The following is an 18,477-nucleotide window of genomic DNA, read 5'->3' as shown; positions in this document are numbered from 1 at the left end:
TCTCTTATTTATTAGTTGGATAGAGAATGTAAATTTTCTACTCGTTTATCATGAATTTAAAAATTTAGTCTTTTATATATTTGAGTAAATTGTTATTTAAACAGGGATATTTTGTGGATTTTCCAATTATCTTTATTCCTATTGTACAATTCAATGGGTCCATTTTTCATGCTAAAAAATCCAAAGTAATACAGTGGCTTCGATAGCTTTATCTTTGGTACCATGTTGATTTTACCAGACATTTCAATTCTAGTGTTGATATTTCAATTGATGGAAACTCTTAAAATAAAATAATTTTGTTGTTCTAATATTTTCACCTGTTTATTTCACTATGTTGAAAAAAATATACATCTAACATTATTGAAATTGAACTCATAAACCCGATCAAATTTCTTACGTAAACATGAGAAAAATGTGGCATGTATTTATTTTATCAATGATGTATTAGTCTATAATACTAAAACATATTATACAAATTTACCCAATATCCATCTTTGATAAATGATAATCAATTATGAGCTCTGACCACTGTGTAAGTTTTTAGCATACAGGACTTCAGAAGTCTTTAAACATCAAAGGAACCAAATCGAATTCGATTTAACATTAAGAACGTTTAATTATAAAAAAATCAAAAACATTTATTTGTTTTATTTCGGTTCGATTTTAAAAATCTTTTTTTAATCAAGTTTTTGTACAAATATAATTAAAAATCAAATGAACCGACTAATTTAATTTGATTCAGTTTGAGAGTTATTTTTATGATATGATAAGAAAAATACGATAAGATTTTGATAAATTGGAAATGTTGATAGGTCATATCTATATAACATCATAAATGGGTCCAACTCTATAAGACCCACAAGCAAGCCAATATATCATCAATTTAGACTCTTTCTATCCAAAACAATAATTTTAAAATGACATATAATGATTTAGTTAACTTAAGCATTTCATTTGTTTATTTATTTTTAAAAATACAGTGACCTAAACCTCATTGATAAAGAAACAAATGGAGATAACAATATAAGATTGATGCTTAATTTGTTATTAGCTAAATTAAAAAGTAGAAACCGATCAAAAATAGTTCTATTAGTATATTCATTTTATGAGTATTAAATATATCTTGAGTTTGAGTTTTCACATCGCCACATTCATTTGATTAGATGAAAATTAATCAATTTTATGATTACTTTTTTTTATAATAAAAAATGAGAGAGCGTTTGTGGAAAAATTTGAACCCACAACTTAATAATTTATTGTTCACCGCTTATATTATTTGAACTATAGCTCATTGATACTCTGAATAAGTTACTCCCGCTTAACTCATATGGTTCATTGGACCTCCTATCTATAAAACCAAAAACAAATAGATTTTTCTTTTAAATCATAATTTGTAAATAATAAAAAATTATATTTGTGAAAAAAAAAACAAAAACAAAAAAAAACTTATGGAATTTAATTTCCTCATAACAAAAATTCAACCACAAAACTAACAAAAGAAGTGTGTTTCGGTGGTGAAGGGACAAAGACTTGCCCATCATTTCATATTTAGCTTTCATTATCAAACAGCTTTATGTCCTCATCAGTCACTATTAATACATTTTTCATAATTTTTAAAAAGAAAAAACAAACACTTAAATAAGTAAAATTATTGAGACACCAAATTTGTTGTGATTGATACAAACAAATACTTATCTTTATCATACAAGAAAATATTTCACAATGTTGTGTCTTCTTACCTTGGACGATAAATCTAAGGTTTGAATTTGGATTTTTCATTTAAGCATGTAAACATATGGAATACTAAATAAAGGTACAAGATGAAAAAAATGTAAATATTATTTGATGCTGAAATTAATTAATTGCATTATATTTATAGAGATTAAATATTAATAATCATAAACTTAACCCAAGATTAAAAAGAAAAATTCAAAATCAACGGGTTACAAAGGAAATCAATAATTCATAGACTTTTAATTTGATATATAATTATAAGCCTTATATTGTAGACCAGTCAAAAATTATGATCCTTTTTCCTATCCTAATAGATATTTTAATAATTTATTTATTTTTGTCAAACCCCAAATTCAATTACAAATTCAAAACCAAGGACAATGTGACTTGGTCAACATTATAACAAATAGATATATACAACACAAAAATAATAAAAGGTAAAATATAAATATATTGGTAAAAAGGAGGCAAAAAATGTAGATACACTCTTTAACTTTTGATAAATTAATATCTATGCTCTTAAAATCTAATTTGGTGTATCCCAATCTTAAAACTTACAACATTGGTGCAAAGCAACCCTTTTCTTAACGGAAAAATAAGCAACATTAGTTTAAAAAGGCTGATTTGCGCTAATTTGATAATTTTAGGGGTCGAGTTGCATCGAGTTGCATCGAGTTAAAGATTAAAGAATATTAATATTGTTTCACAAAAATTTAAAAATGTATGTGCATATTTTACTAATTTTGATATAATTTTGAGTAAATTTTTTTTCAATGCCAACAAATAATCTAAATATCTTTTAAAATATGATCATTATAATACATATAAAAAGAAAAAGTTAACTTCAGTCTACGGATGACGTGCTGGACTGAATCTATCTAAGAAAATTTCCTATTCCATAGTCACAAATCAAATCAAATTCGTTTAATTTTATGGAAAAAAATTGAAAATTGTCAAACAAACAATAAAAGAATGTTATATGTTTTTGTAATAATTAAAGAAGGGAACGCTTATGGAACGATTTAAACTCACAGTTTAACCGTTACTATTCAATTTTATACCATTTGAACTACAATTTATTTATAGAAGGATTCATATTTTATTTTAAAAATAATTAAAGAATTGTCAGATTTTAGCATATGATGATGTATATAAAAAAAGGCATCATATTAAAAAGATTATCTTTGAGAGCTTATCGATGTATTGCAGAATATAGGCAAAGCATATAAATCCTACAGGAAAATATACACAAAACAAATGGAGATTACAAATCTAAATATATCTTTTACATAAATTACAGCGGCTTAATTGCTCCAAAAATCACCAACTTTCACGGTATTTGACACGAACTTTTAATTTTAGCATATAAAAACTCGAACTATCAATTTTTTGCATACATAACATGGGCACCATTTTTGACATAAGACGGCATCGTTTTTCACCTAAAACGAAAATTTGGTCATTTACGCAAAAAATTAATAGTTTGTGTATTTATAAACTTTTTTATTTAAAAACTTAGTCCTAATTTATTTAAAAACTTTTTTATCCTATATCACAAACATTCAATCATTATTTAAATGATTAATTATTATTGTACAACTCATCAACTGTTATAGAATATATATATATAAAACAAATTATTTTCTCTATTCAATAAAAATTAAAAACTTGATACTCTTGATGTCTCATGAAATAAAAAAAAGTTGTTATATATAATATTAGCTAAAGATAAATTATCAAAATACTTTTAAAATTTTATTATATGGAAATTAAATTTAATGGCTTCATGATTATTTATTTTTTTCAAAATTATGAGGGTATTGTAGAAAAAATGTAACAGAATAATTAACCATAATCAATTATTTTTTTAATTTTTAAGAAAGTATTTTTTATTCTAATAAGGCGGATGTAGTATAAAGTTAAAATTATATTAAATAGAAGTAAATATAATTTTTTATAATTTATATAAATTTATTTAAATAAATATTTTTTTTTTCATATAATCGTTTCATTTAAATTAGCTATCAAATATATGATGGATAGGTCTGAGCATCAGTTCAGTTTGTTCAGTCCGGTTTTGAATTTTTCAAAATTGACCAACCGAAGTTTGGAAAAATTCCAAACTGAACCGAACCAAACATTATAATTCGGAGGCAGAAAAATCAAACCGAACCGAAAATATCGATCCGGTCTGATTCGGTTTGTTTAAAACCGAATTTAGTTATTTTTTTATTTTTTATATTAAAATTAATTTAAATAATAAATAGCTAGAGTCTAATAAATTTCCATATTTGTTGTATAAAAATTATTATTTCATATATCAAAATAATTAAGAAATGAAGACAAAAAATATATAAATATGTATGTATATATATTTTATTTAAAAAATATATATTTTTTATATGAAAGTTCGTTTCATTCGGTTTTTCGATTTTCAAAACACCCAAACTAAACCGAATATCGAACACCAAACTTGACCTAAAATAAAAACTGGATCAAACCGTTTTCACCGAATAACGGAACCAAACAACAAATTTCAGTTTGGTTTTTTGGTATAGTTAGGTTCTTGCTCAGCCCTAGTGATGGAGGAAGTATATAGGGAAAATTAAAAAATATCAAAAAACGGTAAAAGAAAATTAAGATTACGTACTTAAAATTTAAAAATACCTTAAAAAATCAATTTTTTACATACCATCATATCATAGATGTATTAATAATACTATATTTTTAAGGTATCAAAAACATATTTTTATAGTAAAAAATAGGCAAAAGGTACAAAAAAACCTTCGACCTTTTCTCAAAAGTACAAATCAACTCTTTTACCTTTTTAGTACAATTAACCTCTCTTTATTTTCAAATAGAACAAATAATCCATTTCGTCCAACACCATTAGAAACACTCGCTAATGGCTGACATGTCTCCCATAATCATATAGAAAAAAAGTTCAAAAATAGTTTTAATGTTTAAAATATTTACCAAAAATTTGAGGGGGTAGCTGTCCCAAAAGTAAATTAAAAGGGTTTATTTGTTCAATTTTTAAATAACGAGTGTTTAATTGTTTAATTTTAAAAACACGAGGGCTTAATTGTGTTCAAAAAAAATAAAAGGGTTGATTTGTACTTTTAAAAAAAAGTCGAGGGTTTTTCTGTACCTTCTGCCTAAAAAATATGTTCGTAAAACGTGAGGTTCTCCCCGAAAACGGCTTTCACTTTTTGAACCCGATTGACAGAACGTCCCGCTACTGACACTTGAAAAAGCAGCTTTCAAGGTCTCGTCGCTTCGGTGAATCACTTGCGGCAGACATGTCCGATGGAGCTCGAGGGAGAATCGAAGGAGAATGGCTGGGCCCTCTTATCTCTTCCTTCTCCGAGCTCGGGTTATAGAAGAAGGAGAAGAAGGAACGGAGAAGAAGGTACCCTTTCTCTTTCAATTTTACTATTTAGGTTTTAGATTGGAATTACCGCGTTGTTGTATATAACAGAAGGGGGAGGCTTGGAGTTTTTCTTCATCTTCCTCGCCTGATTCATCACTGATTGATATTTATCAAATTCAATATCAATAAACTATTTTTTACCCATATTTACTAGTTTAGCCTATACTCGATGGAAGTTTGATTTTCCCAGAATGTATCCTAATTTTTGGCCTAATTTTTCTTCTGATGATCGATTCAACCGACATATTAATATCAAATAAGGAAATTGAATATATTAATATAAAATAAGGAAAAAGGAATCCATGATTCGTTCTATTAATTATATTCTAATAGTTAAGGGATCCTCGGCCCCATATTCCGATGAAAAACTCGTTAATTTTTTCATGCTCGCTCCAAGTTCGAAGTACCATTTGTACAAATAAGAATCCCCTTCGCCTGCAATTCTTCCCAGTATGGAATGAGTAAAGAATCAAGCTACAAGTCTCGATCTATACAAAACGGAAATGGGATTCCGGGATACCGGAACTGAAACTAAATTTTTAAATCTTGGGTAAAATTAATTTTTTTTATCTTAGAATGTATTTTTAAAAATTAAGTGATTTTTTAAGGTTGTTCCTATCACTTGGGATATATTCGAGGGCTATAAATTTAATTGGTTATGATAAATTAATTTTTTAAGGTAAGCAAGATATAATAGATATATTGACTAGGTTATTTTTGAAATGAAAGGGTTTGGTAGGCCAACAAATGGGTCATTTTGGAAGAAATTAAGGCAGTGGCAGTTATTGTGACGTTTTGCCCATTTGTTTGGGTTAGTGTTTACCAAGTTATTCATATACACCTTTAATTTTCTATGTAAGGATTTTTTAGTTAATTCAATTTGAAATTGAATAAAATATAATTTTTTTGTTTAATTTATATTTAACTTGGTAGGCTCATTAATTATTTTATTTTTGTACAAAATGTAAATCATACACAAAAATGAAATTAACATTTTGTTAAGAATAAATAAATAAGTAAATTACCGCTTAAATCTGTATACTATATGTTGGGATATTGTTTTAGTTTTTTAATCGTGGTTTATAATCAAATTAATTATGATGCTGACCTAAGTTTTGGCGCCTTGTTCTTTGCTTAATAATTTAATTAAGGTTCATAAAAATTATTGTGGATAGAATAGAACTATGACCATTTTCTTTTATTTTCTAGCTAATTGGTAAACCATACATGTGCAGGTTTAAACAACTAACTACCTTGGTATAGTTAGTCACCAACTTTTTAGAGAAGCACCATTTCTTTCAAAAATTAATATCCAAATCTGTATTAGCTCAAATTATGATAATTAAATTATAATTTTGAAAAAAAATAAGAAATAACATGAAAAATATAAATCTTTTTTTATTATTATAAATAAAATTGTTATCATCTGATACATTAAATAAAATGGTCATAATTTTTTATTTTTTTCTATTATATATCAACACAAATCGAAAAATCACAGCACAACCAAACTCAACTCTAACTGCTAGAGAAATTTAATCCAAAAATTAAAAAATAACATGAAAAATATTATTCTTTTTTTATAATTATTACAAAAAAATTAGTATCATCTAATATGTTAAAGGAAATGGTCATATCTTTTTATCGGATTGGCATTCTCTCAAGTTCATTTTAAACTTGAGGGGGTCATGTTCACATCTACACTGTGCATTATAAAATGAACGGTGTAGATCAAAAAGATACAATTTTAATTAAATTAATCTATGCCGTTCATTTTATAATGAACGGTGTAGATCTAAACATGACCCCCTCAAGTTTAAAATGAACTTGAGGGAATTCCAATCCCTTTTTTTTCTATTATGTAATTATTAAGTTATGGAATGTATTAAAGAGAATTTTACATTATTAAAGTAGCAAAAATATATCATTAAACTCTTTGTATTTTTATTGTTTTATCAATGTCGTATTCTCTTATAATAATAATAATAATAATAATAATAATAATAATAATAAATTTAGCGGTTATGATGTGTAGTTGAGTCCTATGCTCAAACAATGATATATAATTGCAGGCAATGTCTACTGACTGAACTACTGAAAAAGTTGAAAACAAAAGAAAATGATGTCCAACATATTTCCTACCACATAAACTTTTACTTTAAATTTTAAAGATTAATTCAGTGTCAAATGCGTATTTATTAATCATAAACCCACTTAAAAACTATTTACCCGCCGAAAATAAACTGAATTACTAAACATCGCCCTTTTTTATTAAGCACCGCCCCCTAACTTTACCATTTTACCTTTTTTTTTATAAAAAATAACAAATTTTCTGAATTCATGCAAACTTATTAAACAAAAACCATATTGTATAGTGTAAATATCGGATTTTGGACGAGATATAGGTCGGGAACCGCAAGTGAGCATTCAATTTTAAATTTTTTTATTGTATTGATTTTTTTATTTTATTTTTTAAAAAAAACTGACCAGAAGTCTCTGGTTGGCGTTTGGACGTCAAACTGGGGAGACGTCCTAGAATGACGTCTCCCCATATTAGAGACGTCCTTCTGCGACGTCTCTCCACTGGCCCGACGCCCCCAGTTGGTGTCGGCCCATATGACAGACGCCATTTCAGGGAGTCTGTCAGTTGGCGTCAAAAATAACAAAAAATAACAAAAAAAAATACAATTTTACCTCGGAAAATCGATACTCGTTACCTGACGAATTGAAATAGTTATCCTTCATTTTAATCGACGTATTCGCATGTGATTGAGAGTTTTTTTTATAGAGAAGGGTACAAATGTATTTTTCTAAGGACAGTGTCAAGTAATTAGGGCGGCGAATAGTAAAGCCCAAGATAAATTACTCACATTGAAATACGGAGAATTGCACCAAAAATATAATTTGTTTATTGATCTAATTATTAGTTTTGTTTGAAGAGAAAATTATTCAGAAACCCTCACATATGACGTAATTTACAGTTTTGTTTTTTCTATTTAAATATCAAATGATATATGGTCTCACTTTTATTTATGTCAACCATTCATTTTTAGTGTTACTTGGGTAAATTTAAATATTTTATTCAAAAATAAATTCTAGTTTAGTTTTGATATAAATATTAATAGCATTAAATTCTAATGAGATCTAATGGCTTAATGAATCCAATTTATATTTTTTTTATAACTTTTGTGATGTTTAAAATTTTCTGCTTATCTTACTTGTTAAAATTCAAAACTTTTTAAATGCTAATAAAATTATTTTTTAAAAATAACAAAAATGAAAATATGAATAAATATATATATATATATATATAAAAATTGAATTCACTTAGTTATTAAATCTCATAAATATAGAATTCATATTTATATTGAAAATAAATTTAAGAACTAAACTGAACTTTAATTATAGGTTAATTCATAAAAATTCATCAACTTTACACGTTTTTTCATTTTAATCACGCCGTTTAAGAATCGTCATTTTCATACACGAATTATCAATTCTTCCCAAATCCATACGCCGTTCAAAAATTTTGTGAAAATTGATGAGTTGGCAACCGGATAGTGACATGTCTTAACGAATCAAATAGTGACATGTCAACAATTTTTGCCGGATTTTTAAACGGTATATGGATTTGTTAAAATTGATAGTTGATGTATAAAAATGACAATTTTTAAACGGCGTGATTAAAGTGAAAAAACGTGTAAAATTGGTGAATATTTATGACATCATCCCTTAATTATATGAACTTAACTCTATGAACTGAAAGACTAAAATATCAAAAGACACAAAAAGAAAGATCACATCGTTTAATTTTCAAACAGAAAAATAAATTTATAATTTATAATAAATACCAGGGGTGTTATTGTAATTAATATTAAATATAATTAGGTAGGTATAGGCATTTCAAAATATATGATGAAAGAATAGCAAGTAGGTGTGATGGTGGCAAATGAATGCATGAAAAGAGAAGTAATGATGGGGTCTGGACTGCAACCATAGGAAGTATAGACACATTTCAAAGAGGAAATAAGGACCACTCTGTCAACAAACTATTTATAGGCCTTCTTCTTCTCTTCAAATTCTAATCAATTCATGGACAATGACACTCCTCAACTTCTTAGCTTCTTCACTTTTTCGTTTTCTTTTCTTTTTTTAACATTTATACCCTTCATGCTGTATATATATAACACATTTTACCACCGTATATTTAATACATACATGCTTTTGAATTACTCCTTATGTTCTTTTTTAATTATCATTTTACCTTGTGAAAAGATACATATTAAAAATAAAATAAAGATAAATGTATATTATTGTACTAAAAGCTAATATGTCAATAAATACTCATTCTACTTCATTAACTAAAATTTTAAAAACAATTTTTTAAAGAATGTATCGTTGAAATTAAAATTTATTAATTATTTTAATAAAGTAATTAGAAAAGTATATCTAAAACAGAATAGAGCAAGTAGTTATTATTTATTCCGTCCTATTTTATTGTCATTTTAAATTTTTGATGTCCTGAAAAAATGTTGTTTTTGTATTCTATTTTAAATTTTAATGAGTTTGATACATAAAATAATGTGTAAAATTAATTATTTATTTGACTATATCATATTTTTAAGATAAAAATGGAGAATATAAAAAATAAATATCTATAACATTTAATATGTTTTTAATATGTGTGAAAATCTAAAGTAGCAAATAAAATTGGAGGGATGGTTACTTAATATATCCCCTTTTTATTGTAATTCTATGAGATATTCTAAACGGGTTCCAACTATAAAACGATATTTTAATTACATCTTATACAAGCAATTAACTTGGCTAAAATGTATGATTATGCAAGCTAGTAGTAGTTTAATCAATTATCATAATTAGATTGCTTGCTATATTAAGGGCAACCTCATGATAGGTTTTGTTAAATATTAAGATAAGGCTTATGTTTATGAGTTTGTCGGTCCTATAATATTGCAAACCAGTTTACACATTTTGGTTAATTTTTCTTTCTGATGTGATTGAAGATTAATATCAATCAAATTATTTAAATTTCTGTGGGGTAACTATTTTGGGGTAATATATATATTTGTGTTAAAAGAAGTAAACAAATCAATGAAACAGGTAGCAAATACAATGATTTATATATAATTGAATTATCCGAAAATAATCTTTCATGATAACAATAATCTTGAAATTGAGCATATTAATATACACCTTTAAAGCAATTAAAAATGAGGGTGAAATTGCTTTGAGATTAAATGGTAAAGGCTCATTCTCTCTAAATTTAAAATATCGATTTCAAATTTTGAGAATGACTTTAGAGTGGTTTTAAATATATTTTGAGTGATTTTATCGTTCCGCATAAATCTATAATTGTCCAGCTCAAACCAAACTAATCGAAACCATAACTTTATATATTGGGCCATACTGTACAAAAAGAACCGATTTGATTAAAAAAAGCATGCTAAGAGCCTCAAGATAGGTTTTGGGGGAAATCATGATCAAGGCAAGTACAAGAATAACATGAAGATTAGGGTTTCAAGTCACTAAAATGCTTATCACAAACTATGAATGTAGGACCTCTCCTCTTAATTCAACCATTGAAATTTAAAAGTATTTAATTTAACTAAATGCAAATTTTCTTAAAGCCATCAACTTTTGCCCGAGTCATCAAAAGCAATAAATTGTAAATTTAAAGCAATTTAGTCTCCAAAAAAAGCTACTAATTACAATCCCATGTTCCCAACATAAGTTCTTAAAGAAATAACGATCATGAGTTTCTTTTTTAATTCTTTCTTAAAAATATTAATGAAAGATTCAATAATTTCAATAGACATCATAAAAAGAAGTTCATCAAAGTAGCATCAATAGTATTGCTACATTAAAGTTGTAACACAAAAAGCAAATAAACCCAAGTTTTTAATTAGTGCAGGACAGATGTCTAGTCCATGAGACATAATTTTATTTTCCACTAAACTTTGGGGTTTAATTATTCTAATTAAGTACTCCTATAAGTTTTAGGAAGTGGATTGGGATCATGTCAAGTTAATCTACATAATTCAAATAGTAAATAGTATATGCGATGAGAGTGGGGGTGATTATTTATTTGATTAAAAAAATTAACCGGTTTGATCGATCTATTTCCATTAAGCACGAATTTTTTTTAGTTTGCTCATTTAGTTTTTTTTTGGGGGGAAACAAATTGCCACAATAGGATTCATTGACGATGATTAAAAATAAAACCGTATAACAAATTTTAAACATATTATCTTCCAAATTTCAATCCAAAATCTAAAAAACAATTAAGGATACAAAATGTAAAAGAGCAAAGTGAAATCTTATTGCTTGTTGAATAATATTGGAATATTTGTATGTAAGATTTTCCTTTCAATTGAGTACCAAAGAAAGAGGGGAAAGGAAAGAGATTCACTTTAGTAATTCGTACAATATGAATGTTTTTCATGAAATTAACCAAAAGTAATTAATTGCTACAAGTTTGTTTGTACGTAATTTAACTTATTTTTTTGTCCCTCCTTATTGTTACCGACCAATAATTACCGGATTATATTTACCTATTAGGCGAACCAAAATACAGCACACTTAATAGGTAACAAACGAGCTCGATATGTGATAGGCGAGCTCGGTTCATCACCTAGGCGATTTACACTTCCCCACTCCCATAAAGTGTGATCGTGAGATTATTATGAGATCATGGACGTTGGTAGAACACGACCAACAGTTATCGCCATTAAAACGCTATAAATACCTTCATTTCACCATTGAGTAGAGGTTAATCGCTTTCTATATATTTAAACATTTACCTTTACCTTTAACTTTTCGCACAATACTGATTTTATTACAAGAGTACTTTGCAGGCTAATACAGTCTGATTCATTCTAACTATATTTTTTTGTGCAGTTACTCGGTTAGAGGCATGTACATTTTAAGAGTTATCACTTATTAAATTGTAACTATTGTCTGATGTGTCAATAAAAAGATAAAAAAACCAAAAAGAATTATTGAATGGGGTACAAATTGGTGAGTAAACCAATATCAATATATGGATAAACCATTTATATATCTTCCATAGTCATTTTCTGTAATTAAAACGAGTCATATAGCGTGGATATGAGAATACAACTTTTTCTTTGGTCCAAGAAAGAATGAACTGATTGCCAAGAAAATGGATACTAAAAAAAAAGAACAGAACAATTGACATTAGATAATCAATTCTTGGACCTTTACACTTTAGCAAGATAAATATGTCATATGTTCTTCATCACAACTATTTTTATATAGCAAACATTTTTAACTTGAGATCTCTAATTCATTATAATATGAAGATTTTAACTAGATCCGTCCGGTTCATAAAAATGCAGAATATAAATGGAGAAAAAGATTTGTAAAATTTTCTAATATTTAATTAGTTAGATCCATGCATCTTTCATCGATTAAGTGTATATACGAATTATTCATTAAAAAAAGTCTATATAAGAATTTATATTTCGATAGACTAGTTATTATATATATATATTTAAAACATGTTAATAAAAAAACAGTTCATTATATTTTATTATACAATTTATAATATGAATTAATATTACCTAAGTTAAAATTTATTATTTATTCTATATCCAGTTAATAATTTGTATTTCAAACACAACAACAATAAAAAGAGATAAGTATTGTACACAAAATAGAAAAAGGAAAAGAATTAAAATCTTTATATATATGTCATTAAAATTAATAAATTTAAAAAATACTTGAAATGCTCTCATACCCAATAAGAGCATTAAATGTAGGATTAAATTATGAATTTCAGGTGATTTGTGAATATAATATTAACTTTAAAATTTAACAAAATTAGTTACCAATTTTATTTAGGGTGAATTGCAAATTAAATCACAAAGGTTATCCTAATTTACATTTATAACACAAATTTTGAAATACACCGACTAATCATGCAACGACACATGGCGGTACGTTACATGTCAGTATTTTTTTAGATCGATGTATTTATTTGCCAAAATTACAAATTAGTTGGTTGATGACATTGCCAAGTTTGAAAGTTTATGTTATAATTGCAAATTAGGTCAAAATTGGCGAATTTTATTTGCAATTAACCCATTTATATATACCGATTTATTTTTTCAGTAAAAAATATTGCTATAAACATCAAAATATACTTGCTCTTATGATCCGCATCAACGTTTTTCTTAAATCAGTGTTTAATTTTTTATAAAATATACAAATTAATGATTAATTTTATTAAATCTTAAATTTCATAATTTATTTACAAATCACATTAAATTTTATGATTTTTCTTTTTCACATTTAACCATTGAATAAAATTAGATTTTGGTGTCCTCTTATTAATGAGCAGACATGCTTGCAAGAGAAGAGTCCTACACCGATTTGCTTTTAATTTTAATGGAGTCTTTTTATTTTGGTGTTTTACCTTCTTTCTCCTTCAAAAGTGCAGGGGCCCATTATTTTATGTACATCTCTTACTACTATTTTTGTCATTATATATCTTGACATCTAACTATCCAATTATTTTAAAGAGTAAATTTCATTAAAAAATTATGACTTTTATACGAAATTTTATTTTAATCACGACTTTTAAAAATTGTCAAATAAAACCATTAACTTTCATTTTTTTTTCAAATCTATCACCAAATCAATTTCTGGTGTATTTTCACTGACGTGTCCACCGGAATCCGGCGGATTTGAAAAAAAATGAAAGGTAAAAATACACCGAAAAATTTATAGGTGATAAATTCGAAAAAAATGAAAGTTTATGGTTTTATATGACAACTTTTATTAAAAAAAATGAAAGTTCATGGTATTATATGACAACTTTTAAAATTCGTGTAAAGTTCGTGATTTTTTTATGAAATTAACTCTATTTTAAACTAACTACTCATTTTTTTTACATTTGAAAAGAGAGAGCGTTTATGCAAAAAATCGAACACACGGCTTAATAAAATATTTCTAATGTTTATATTATTTGACCTACTAATGTTTAACAATTTGAGTAAAGAAGATGGCTCTATCTTTAAAAAAAGTATCTCATATCAATGTATTTATTAAAATTTTACAATCATTGATATAACTTTGATTGTTCAATTATTTATTGTTCAAATATTGTATAAATTGTTTATTTTAATGATATTATTAATTTAGAGTAATAAAAGTAGTAAATTATAAAATGAGGTTATTGTTTTTTAATTTTTAACTCCGTTTTGAATTATGGTTTCCCATCCCTATTTTCGTTTCCATTATTTTTTATTAAAAGAACCTGTTAACAGATTGATATTTTCTTGATTTCCTAATGGGTTGTCCCTTTCCTTATTTTCTTAATTAAATTGAAGCTGTCAAATATGAGGCCTTTTTTATTCAAATAAAAATGTATATAAACAAAAAAATCTGTCTAAAGAATTTGTTTGAATAATGAAAATGATACATATATTATTTTGTTCAGGGATTTCTTTAGCTTATTTAAACATGATAATAAAGATTTGATAAAATTAACGAAAGAAAAATATATATTATTATTTAATTATGACAATGATGAAGCAACCAAAAAAATGAGTATTTCAAAAAAAATTAAAAATAATTCGAAATTTTTAAGCAGTTTAAAAATTAACAACAATTACTATAAATTTTAAAAATCATATTTTAAAAATCAATAAATTAAAGTAAGAAAAAACAGATATTTAAATTTTCTTAAACTATCGTTGAAATTATTTTAAATATATATATTAAACAAAACAGTTAGTGAAGTTAAATTAAAATTATTGTTGATTTGACTAAAATATCGAAATTGTAATTTTAGTTAAATTTATAAAAAAAATGAAAAATACTGTTACAATTTTTGGGATTTAATACATTTTTTATTCAATTAATTTTAAATATATCTCTTTGTTTATATAATATTTGAAGTACAAGAAAATTAGATCAAGTTCTAGAATCAAGCTGATATAGATTTTGGTCCAAACTGAATATTTATGTAAGCTTCTTCTTGTCTAATTATACTTGACCAAGTCTGATCAACTTAATAGTATTATTTTTAATTGTTCAGAAAATATTTATGCCCAAATCAGTTTTATTTACTAAAAAATTAAGAAATAAATATTAAAAACTCTAAGTACATAAATTTCAAGGGTCAAGTCAAGTGATCAAATCCGGTAGTTGAATTTCACAAACAGTCCAAAGCTAATAATGCCACTTCAGGTCCCTCTCTTGGATTGTTTCTGCAACATTAATACAGATTTATAGTTTTCTTTGGTAAAATTTGATATGCGAACACCAATTCAAATCATTAAATGTTGTAATGTTATTTACTTTAGATTTAGATTAATATTTCATGAGTTACATTCATTTCTTAGGCCAATTTTATTTATTTATTTAAACTACATTAATTTATAAATGAGAATTAAAATACAAAATAATTTACGATTGTCTTTCAATCTCTTTTGACATTATTAATTTTAATCGTCTCACTTTCACTCGATTTCGTTTTATTAATTACCAGTCATTTTTCTTCCTTTATCAAGGAGTAAATTATCAAAATATACTATAGCATTGAATAAATTAAAATCTCAACAAAATGAACAGCATAATGAAAGTTCAATAAACAAAATATTTGTACCCCATAATGGATACTGAATGATTAAATAGAAGCAATAAGGAGTAAATTTAATTGAAAATTAATAATGCACATTGATTACACTCTAGTTTTTATTTGTGTTATTTTGTCCTATACGTGTACTGGCAAGTAAATATATCATTATTAAAATTAAAGGGTCAATATCATCATAAATCATACTAATACTAAGTGTGGAGCCTTGTAATTAATTCCACTAAACCCCACCATATATATAAATTTAAAATTAACCGATTAGTGTGTCATTAATTATACGTTTAATAATGTTTTATATTCACATATAAATTGTTTCATTTTTTATTTTAGTTTTGTTTGATGCCTTGCTTTCTCAATAATTGAACGTATATATATATTTATATGGAGTAGTATTTTTTTATCATTTAATACAATACAAAGACATTATAATTGAGCCAGGATTAGCTTGCTAACTCAGGTGATCTTAAGCCTATTTATTTTATTCATGTCTTGTGTTTTAGGCGGACTTACTTTTAATTATTATATGAAGAATAGGGAATCTCATTTTAAGATAATTTAATTATGTTTAAAAATGGTTATATATATTTTACTTCAATTGTTGAATGTTAAGAGCAATTTAAATAACAATAGATGATCATTTTACCTCTCCAACTTGGCTCACAAGAACAATTAAGACCAAATTTATGATTTTAAAGGAAAAAATACTCTGAATTTAGCAGTTTATCTTGTTTTATCCTCTCATATTCAAATTGTTCAATAAAATTGTGCCATATAAGCTTTAAATTTTTTAACTATATATTAACAACTCATCTAAAGGATGAAATTGATTCATTTCAATTAAAATGTGGGTTTATTTGACCAAAGTCACGAGGTTGGACTTTTTTGATCTGTTGTACGAAGTATAAGGTGCAAATTAATCATTTGTTGATTATATGTACATTCATCCACGAAAAGTTAAAATTTTTGGCCTGATTTTAAATTTAACCAATTTCTTTAATTTCACCCAATTATTCCCACCACATGAACAAAATAAAAAAAATATTTTGTTGACTTACATAATATATGTGTTTTATATATAAATTTTAAATTGGATAGCCGGCTATAATTGAATATAATTTATTAAAATTAAAAAATTTTAGTTAAAAAATAAAAAAAAAAGTTAAAAACAAATCATCTTTCTATGTGAATAAATTTTAATGATAAATCACTTAAAATAGCTGAAAATTACATTACACGTATCAAAGTTGACTTTTTTGATAAAAAAAGATAAATTTCTAACATACTATTTAAATGAGTATATATAATTGGACGAGACTGTACTTAATTAGCGAAACAGTTAATAATTTATTTTTTATTTTTGTAAGTAGAAGATCTATAAAACAAGCAGAATATTGTATGTTCCATGTCTGATCATCAAATTTAGTTTTTGAATTATCTCGAAAATCTTACAAATGTAACTATTTCATATATGTATATAATTTAATGAGATTTGATGAATTTAAAAATAAATGTATATATAAAATTTTAAAACATAATATTTATAAAATTAAAAAACATCAATTTCAATTTTATTGATAATTTTTACAGGTTATTTTATTATTTGCTATGACCTTAAATTTTAGATATTTAAATGATGTAAGTAGATAATTGTTATAAATATATAAATTAAATTTAATATATAAAACTTTTGATATTTATAAAAATTCCTTTTATTTTTGTTATTTACACTTTTTTTTTATGTTTCAATTCAAAATATCTTATTTCGGTATTTGTGTTACTTAGATTTTGGCATGATTTTTTTGACAATCAAGAAACTCTTTATCAAGAGACATTCGAAATAAATATAGCTTTTGACAAATATATATAGAATTATTACTCCATCCGTTCTAAATTGATAGGCACTATTTTGAATTTTTTTATCTTAAATTATAGGCGGTAATTTATTACTTGAATATTTAAATGATATATATATTCTCATTAATTATACTCTCTCCGTCCCAGTAGAGTTGTCAATTTTAAAATATATTTTTTGTCCCAAAATTCTTATCCACTTTCAAAAAATAACTAATTTTTACACTCAATTTTCCTATATTACCCCTATTTAAAATCCACTAATAAGTAAATTGAAAGTAAATTGCAAGCGAACCATATAAAATTAATTATATGCAGTAAATAACTTTTGTTTACCTCATCATAATACATTAAATTTTGTATAAAATTAATTATATGTAGTAAATAATTTTTAATTTAAATTATTTATTTGTTCGTGAAAGATAGCTTAATTAGTATAAACGACAGAAAACATACCGTTGTGTTTAATTTTCTTACAAACATTTTCCTTTTCAATTATAAAAAATTTAAGAAGATTGTTGTCAATGTTAATTTTAAGAATAATTATTAGGTACAACTGTTGCGCCATGTCATTTGTAAAATAAATCAATTATGCGTTAGTCATGTGGAAAAATTAATGATAAAAAAAATAAGTGATAATTGATGAATCACCAAACTGAATCCGAACTGTAACGACCTGCACACCACAAGTAAACAGAGGTCAGAAGGAACTCCGGTGGGGGTCACCGGACGTTCGCTCCGACGCTCAAGTAAGGTTTTAAGGTAGAGAAAGAAGGAGAAGAGAAAAGAGAGTGCTTAGAGTAGAGAAAAAAGA

This window comes from Mercurialis annua, linkage group LG2 (genome assembly GCF_937616625.2).
Source record: "Mercurialis annua linkage group LG2, ddMerAnnu1.2, whole genome shotgun sequence".
NCBI classification, from domain to species: domain Eukaryota; kingdom Viridiplantae; phylum Streptophyta; class Magnoliopsida; order Malpighiales; family Euphorbiaceae; genus Mercurialis; species Mercurialis annua.
The sequence above is the reverse complement of the archived record's forward strand: the minus strand, read 5'-3'. Positions refer to the sequence as shown.